The 8799-nt window shown below is 33.2% G+C and overlaps 1 non-coding gene across 1 annotated transcript; it reads right to left on the bottom strand.

The window, feature by feature from the left end:
* Positions 1–6997: 6997 nt before the first annotated feature.
* On the bottom strand, positions 6998–7079 carry TRNAS-GCU. The gene has a single exon. It is a non-coding gene; the product is annotated as a tRNA-Ser (tRNA).
* Between the last annotated feature and the right edge of the window lie 1720 nt (positions 7080–8799).

Genomic DNA, 8799 nt, shown 5'->3' with positions numbered 1-8799 from the left:
TTTTTTTTTTTTTAAAATCTTTTATTTAACTAGAGAAGATAAGAACGTTTAAAGATTCATCAAAGTTTTAACCACCCAAAATGTATAAAATTTTATAAAATTTAGTTTATATATATATTAAATTAAATAGAGAAATGGTATAATATTATCTACTTCCATCATAAACCCATCAACCTTAAATTAAGTAAAACAACTTAACAATGTTGTTATGTTCAAGAAACCTAAAACTAGGCTGTACTTACAACTCAAAATATCTTATATAAGTTTATAAACAACAAAAGCAAGTATACTTAAAACAAGGTTGTCGTAAGTACTCACCCTCCTCAATCATACAGCGTCGTTCATATGATATTACTCGAGGTGGTGTCTCTATCAAGGTTGTCGTATTTGTTGGCACTATCGGATTTGGTGGAGGTACTGATGTCTGAACATCTATTCCAGGTATTTCAGCCATAGGACTTGCTTGATTAACTACTGAAGGTGTAGATGTTGTCGAAGCTGTTTGACTCCTACAATTAGCAAGAGCCACCTGCACTGCCTGGTTAACCATGCTATGGATCAGTGACGGTAATGCCTCCAAGGTAATAACAACGGTCGGATGATCCCTGGATGCCGCAGGTACAGTAGGCTCTAGGTCTACCTATGTTGGATCAATCCCCTCTTGAGGCTACTCCTCAATCTCTAAGTCCACTTCAGACATGTTGGGTTCCATATTCCTAAATAATACCATATCTATCACACAAATAAATTATTGGTCACGACCAATTCTTTTAAACTTTAAATAATACTTCACACAACATACTTCTATACCACTCATATACAACTAAAGCTGGACTAGAGGGATCTATATTGTCTATCCTAGACGGTCTATGTTGAAATAAAATCCACTCTAAAACCAATTTGTTGAAATAAAATTCGCTCTGTTTAACATAACAATCCACTCTGATACTAACTTGTAGAAAATAGACGCTCGCTCTGAAACTAACTTGTTTAAATAACTCTCACGAAGCTGTGAAGGAGGTGTCGAGAGGGGAGAAACAAGGGGACAAAAGAAATTCTGAAAAACTCTTTTCTATTACACTGTACACTTTCGTCTGTGTCTCTTGGTCTCTGCCTCTTGAATTTTAGAATGAAAACGAATCAATTTATAGGGTATCTAAGATCTAAAATTAGCCCACTTTGTATTCTTGGCCCTTTATTTTTTGTTTATCTTTTTCTTTTTAGACTCAAATTTCAAAAGCGTTGCTAAATTTAACAAAATAAAAAAAACTATCCTTTTTTCTTTCTTTTTTTTTTCATTTAAGTTTATTCCCAACAAAACTTCCCCATAAACTTAAATGATCTATTCAATGATTCCACCTGCGTTATTTTCGTTTTCTCGAGCTCAGTCGTGGTTTCTTCAGTTTTCTCTCCTTGTCCTCGAGCGGCAAACTAAGCTTGTCATTCTCTAATGAGACTTTATTTGGATCTTCTCGAGAACAACCCATCTGAGACACCAAGTCTTCATTTCTCCCGTTCTCAGCCACGTTTGACTCAGACATCATGGCTTTGTTCAGTTTACTCAATTCCCTTCACAAATCCACAACGACATTTACAGCTAGCATTTTTGCTTCCTCCATTTTGGCTTTATCACGAGTGAGTATCTCAATCGTGTGTCGTAAATTTACTGCCTGTTGGATTTGATTCAGGTTCACATCGAGTGAGTCTCTCTGTTGAGTCAGCATCTCTATATCTTTCTCCTCCCTCACTAGCTCGTCCACTAGAGCCTCAATCTCCATCAACAAGTCATTATCTTTCTCCATACCTCCATCAACTTTCTTCTTAAGATCAGAGATTACCTGTCCATTCTCTTCCTTCTCCTGTTTGAGATAGGAGGAACTCTCACTCACCTCATCAATTTCCTTCTCTAACTTTCAACCTTTATTTCTAACTCTTCCTTTTCTTCTTCCATTTTCATCCTCTTTCTTCTTTCTTTCTCGAATTGCCTTTTCGGTCATTGGAGCTCTCTGTTATTCGGTTGTTCATCTTTCTTCAATTTTCTCGTCTCCGCTATCAGGATTTCGCCACATCTGCTGCGCATCACCTCATTTCCAACAGTTTCCACTACCTCACGACTATTGTCATCGTCTTTCGCACTGCCATGTTCAAAGATGATATTTTTAGCATCTGCCAGAAGACATACAAGGTGTACCTCGTCTGTTGATTCATACAAATCTCGCAAACTCCGCATTTTGGGTTGTCGTGGTTCATCTTCATCATCAGAAATTTTGAGTCTGTTGGTGCACTTGTTGATGCAGCAACTGATGATTCTCCTACATCATATTGACTTCTGTCGAATTGTTCCAGTCCCATTCGCTTGCTTCATTTACTTGCACATCGCGACTCACTATCACCATCTTGCTAATTGGGTCAAGTAGTTTGTATCCTTTTGTCTTCTCATCATATCCAATAAAGATATACCTTTTGCATTTGTCTTCGAGCTTCGTTCTTCGTTGGTCCGCTACGTGAGCATAAGCCATACTACCGAATACTTTGAGATGAGAGATTGTACGCTTTTCTCCGCAACAAGCCTCTTGTGGTGTTTCATCATCTAACTTCTCATGTAGACATCGATTCTATATGTAGATGACGCATTGCACGGCTTCTGCCAAAATTCCTTCGGCATCCTTTTGCTCTTGAGCATTGAGCGAACCATGTCAAGAATGGTCCGGTTCTTTCTCTCGGCCACACCATTTTGTTGAGGGGTGTACGGTGCGCTTAGAAATCGCCTTATGCCTCGTTCCTTGTAGTACTCCATGAAAGCCGTCAAAGTATACTCGCCACCTCTATCGGATCATACAGCTTTGATGTGTCTACCAGTTTCCTTCTCCACCATTACATTGAACTTTTTGAACACCTCCAATGCCTTAATGAAAGTTCGATTTTTGTTCTTTTTATCCAAGTCAACCTACGTGGACCCATGACATCAATTTCAAGTTCAATTGTCTATATTTTACAATGCTTCATCGGTTAGACTTCATCCGAGCATCACAGACTTTGTCTTGGAATATATATATTCGTATATATAATTTTATTTTTATTAAAAATTTCATTTTCTTTTATTACTACTGTTTTTTAAGAAGATATAGTTGTTGTATTCTCTACTTTCCGTTCCTTTTCATGACCTATCATCTATTATTCTTCAAAATTAGGTTGGATTTCGCACTACATATAAAAATTACCAATACTTTTCACTGCTTGAATCACATAGATAATTTTAAAAAATAATTAATCATCTCAAAATCTTGGTTTTCTTCTCTCTCTATTCCAAAGTTCTTCATTTAATTTTGTTGAAACTTAATTTTTGGCCTATTTAAATCAATTCCACCCTCACTTTTTTTTTCTTATAAAAAAAGTATTGATGGGGACTAATTTTTTTTGTAACAATAACTAAAATCTAAATAACTACAAGAAAAGAGCTTTTTTATATTGAAGGTCAATATCCTTTTTCTCTTGCGACATAAATATACCTTTTTTTTTAATCGAAATCTTTTTTTTTATGTTATCTTTTCCTTGATGGCAGAATCATTCTGCAGTTGGGGAAGGAGTTGAGGAGAGATAGTTGAGGAAGGAGTTGAGCACAGAGATTGATTGAGAGAGATGAGTTANGTATATATATATATATATAGATTTCACAAAGTCACGAACCCATGATAAGCGTCTAAACCAAGGGTATGTGTGAAATGAACAAAATGTATGTATCTATGATTATGTACCTCTAGCTTTAGAAGGTCATTGGAATATGTTTGTTATCTATTTGAATTAACAAAACACGTCGCCTGATGNTATTTTTATTTATTTATTATTATTATTATTATCATTATTTTATTATCATTTGTACCGTTGTTACACATTCTCACCCATATATATCAAAGGATAAGCTCTTAGAGATAGAAGTTCATAATTAGTTTAGAATGAACATCAAACCGAATAGTAAAATATAAATTTTCTAAGTTAACTGATTTATAAAGAGAAATTAAATATTACGTGATCTAATCTTACACAAACTATTGTGTAGAATGCTCTTATTCTTATGTCTTCATACTTATGATTTGGATCCAATCATCTGTTACAATTATAAAGTGGGTCGTATCAATGTTGCCGTGAGAAAAAGATACTCAACTTTATTCATTTACCGTAAAGTATTTAGGTTATTTCTTGAACATGATGCTCTTATATATTAATCACAGTGTTCAAATCACGTATTGTTCAAGGTTATACTAAAATTCTATAATTTTTCATAAATGCATAATGTTAAATTGAAACTAAAATAATCAAAATTATTATTAATGCTAAACCATAAAAAGTGAGTGTAATGACCCTAAATTTTCAGATACTCAGAGTCGCAAATAACGTCTCATGCTCATCTCTAATGCGGAAATGTAACTCTTAAAATGAACATTATTTATAACATAAACTTTGAAAACGCTTAAAACAACTTCTTCTCTGGAGAACATAGCAATGGTCTTACGTGTTTAAATACGAAATACTGAAGTTTAGAAAAAAATAAAAACAAATACAAAATAATTTAAAACGATAAAATGCAAAACAACCTATTCTAACTTAAGACTAAAAATTTAAACGTGTCTACCCTATGCACGTGCCACAGTCTCTGCTCGCGATGCCGCCGTCCTCCGTACAAGTGCACCTTGCCTTTACCGGCTTTAGGTCAAACGGTATTGACAAATTATGGGCATGTATTTTCAATTAACTTTATTTATTTATTCCTCTTTCTTTAATTGATTTGTCCATTTTACAAAATTTGATAATTAGATATTTTTGTTTTATTCCTTAAATTTTAAATTATTTTATGATTTAAATTCTAACTAAATATGTTTTAACAAATAATTTTTTATTCTAATAAACTGTAAATTTGATCGGGAACATAAAAAGTTATTTAATAATAAAATTGATTTCAATTTTTAATTATACTCAAATGTTTTCTTAACTCAACCAAGAATAGAATGATGCAATAACCAAACATTCAACCTCTAACCAAATCAAGAAATTGCTATTTTTCGTAATACATTCATTGAAATAAGATGTATATTCATTTATTTTGAACAATTAAACTGTGGATTTGATCGTGAGAACACTAGAAGAAGGGTATCTCATCTTGAAAGTCTCAGATGGCCAGCTACTGTTCCCAGTTATGTATAAGATCGAAAGTACTTTGAGGAATGTTGAGCAAATAAATGCCATTATCTCTAGCATACCAAAGGCAAGATTGAAAATTGCAATGCGAAGCAAGCCACTCGCTTTTCTCTCTCCAAAACACTTCGAAGCTGGCGTGTTGGTTGGTTGGAGTTCTTAGGGTACACCAGAAGAGCGTAGTCGAAGTCATATTCTCCTTGAATTGCCATTTATAAGTCTGACCACTTGTTACATTATGGTCACCCAAATCGTCATCTTTTGATTTGCAATGAACGAACAAGACCTGATTTTGACCAAGCTCGTTCACAATCCCCACGGTCCATTCACTTAGTGGCCTCATAGCTTTTGAGTCCACTGAAGCTAAGCATGGCGTTCCATGCATCGTCAAGATAAAAACAAAAGATGAAATCACAAAAAAGTTTAACATAGAAGAGTTCATTGTAACCTTTTGCTTAATTTCTCACTTCCTTGAGTGATGTTGTCATTTGAATTGATATTCAATTTATAGATGAATTTTTTTTATGATTATTAAAAAAAAAATTAATACTTTTTACCGGTATGGAAAACCACGTTTGATATGTTAATTTTATTATTTAAAAAAAAAAAAAACATAACAACCATAATTTAATTATAACAATTTCACAACTAGGAAGGTAATTTATTTCATTTTTTTTTCCATAACTAGAGATGTAATTTCTACCCCTACAAGTTTGGATTATATTAATCTATAGTTAATCTCTCTCTGATGGGCATGATATGAGTTAACCACCTTCTTAATTTACTAAAATTTATATCTTAAATTAGTACATTATAATTAAAATCCAATTATGAATCATATAAATGGAATTTTAATTAAATTTGATGTTTAATTTGATGTTTGAGAATCCAATTAAAATTAAAGATATATTAGACACAATATTAAATAAGAGGTGGTCCCCTTCCTCTTACTCCTTCGTGTGGTCTTGGTCCTAGCAACCAAGATAGCATCTCTTAAGTCTAAGGCTCATTACTTATGAACTTATGCTATACATCATGCATACTAAGTTCACATCATATTGCAAAAAAAATCACATAGCATGCTACACATCACATCATACTCTTAAACAAATACGTGAAATATCACAACAATTTCAGTAATGTTAACATAAAAATGCATGAGTGTTTGAAAACGTTTCTCTTTTCTTATCTTGTGCAAGGCGTACCTGACAGTGACGAGACATTGACGTTGGGACCATGGAACGTGCCAAGCCTACATCGTGGGATAGTCTACAAAATCTAAAATTTGGCTCTGATACCAACCGTGACGACCCTAAATTTCTACATACTCAGAGTCGCAAATAACGTCTCATGCTCATCTCTAATGCGGAAATGTAACTTTTAAAATGAACATCATTTATAACATAAACTTCGAAAACGCTTAAAACAACTTCTTCTCTAGAAAACACAGCCATCGTCTTTGTTAGACGAACACGACTCTCCACAATGGTATGATATTGTCCACCATGAAGTCCATGACTATTTTAAGGTTTCAAGACTCTTATTTTATGTTAGATTTTTAAGTATCCCAAGTTTTATTAAATGTAGGGGTATCTACTATGCTTATATAATACCAGTTTTTAGAGACTTCTTGGTACTACAAAGTATATATATATATATATAGATTTCACAAAGTCACGAACCCATGATAAGCGTCTAAACCAAGGGTATGTGTGAAATGAACAAAATGTATGTATCTATGATTATGTACCTCTAGCTTTAGAAGGTCATTGGAATATGTTTGTTATCTATTTGAATTAACAAAACACGTCGCCTGATGGCTTCGAACTCTCGCGGGGAAACCCCATGTACTTAGCAGGCACACGCCTTAACCACTCGGCCAAAGCGACTCATGCCATCCTTGGTCTCATTTTTCTTCAAATTTTGAAAAACTTTGACAAGGTTGCATTTGGTAAATATACCTATATATATTGAATAAGCATCAATCACGTGGATAAAATATTAACAATATTTTATTGTTTTTGCATTCATTAGACCACTTGGTCAGAATGCATAAGCCCAAATGCTCTTTGGTCTTATACCCTTATAGGATAAAAGCTAAAAAAATTATCTTGCATGAAAAACAATATTTATATACACGTAAAGTAATTAACTCTAATGTTGAGAGAATTACTTTTTACGAGTCTTTTCATTTCATTCAATTTGATGTTAATCAAATGAACTGTAAAAGACAAGTATGTCTTTTGCATTCGTGACTGCCAAAGACAATTAATTGAAATCTGCTTGTACTCGTGACTCTCCGACGAGTGTACCATTTTTCGACTTAAGACATTTGCAACCACAATTGTCTTTCCAGGGTGGTGCTGGATATCTATTTTGTAATCATTCACAAATTTTAACCACCTTCGTCGCCTCATGTTCAATATTTTCTNTGGAGAACATAGCAATGGTCTTACGTGTTTAAATACGAAATACTGAANATATTTTCTGGGTGAAATAGTTGCCTCATGCTCAATTCTTTCTGGGTGAAAAAATATTTTACTCTCATGGTCGGTGTAGATTTAAGTTCCTCTCCATACAGGTAGTGTCGCCAAATTTCATTTTCTTTTATTACTACTGTTTTTTTTNCGCGATGCCGCCGTCCTCCGTACAAGTGCACCTTGCCTTTACCGGCTTTAGGTCAAACGGTATTGACAAATTATGGGCATGTATTTTCAATTAACNTTTCCGTTCCTTTTCATGACCTATCATCTATTATTCTTCAAAACTAAGTTGGATTTCGCAGTACATATAAAAATTACCAATATTTTTCACTGCTTAAATCACATAGATAATTTTAAAAAATAATTAATCATCTCAAAATCTTCGTTTTCTTCTATCTCTGTTCTTCATTTAATGTTATTCAACCTTATTGATGGTGACTAATTTTTTTTTGTNCATAAAAAGTTATTTAATAATAAAATTGATTTCAATTTTTAATTATACTCAAATGTTTTCTTAACTCAACCAAGAATAGAATGATGCAATAACCAAACATTCAACCTCTAACCAAATCAAGAAATTGCTATTTTTCGTAATACATTCATTGAAATAAGATGTATATTCATTTATTTTGAACAATTAAACTGTGGATTTGATCGTGAGAACACTAGAAGAAGGGTATCTCATCTTGAAAGTCTCAGATGGCCCGCTACTGTTCCCAGTTATGTATAANTGTAACAATAACTAAAATCTAAATAACTACAAGAAAAGAGCTTAGGGATCAATTTTTATATTGAAGGTCAATATCCTTTTTCTCTCACGCATAAATATACTTCTTTTTTTTTTTTTTAATCTGAAATCATTTCTTTTATGTTATCTTTTTGTTGATGGTAGAATCATTCTGTAGTTGGGGAAGGAGTTGAGGAGAGATAGCTGAGGAAGGTAGTTGGCCGAATCTGAAATCATTATGTAGTTGGCAGAATCACGACATATATAAACTTCGAAAACGCTTAAAACAACTTCTTCTCTCGAGAACGTAACAATGGTCTTAGGTGTTTAAATAGAAAATAATTTAAAATGATAAAATGCAACACAACATATTCTAACTTAAAACTAGGAATTTAAACT

Source organism: Cucurbita pepo, unplaced genomic scaffold (assembly GCF_002806865.2).
Source record: "Cucurbita pepo subsp. pepo cultivar mu-cu-16 unplaced genomic scaffold, ASM280686v2 Cp4.1_scaffold000156, whole genome shotgun sequence".
Taxonomy (NCBI): domain Eukaryota; kingdom Viridiplantae; phylum Streptophyta; class Magnoliopsida; order Cucurbitales; family Cucurbitaceae; genus Cucurbita; species Cucurbita pepo.
This window is presented reverse-complemented; position numbering and strand designations above follow the sequence as displayed.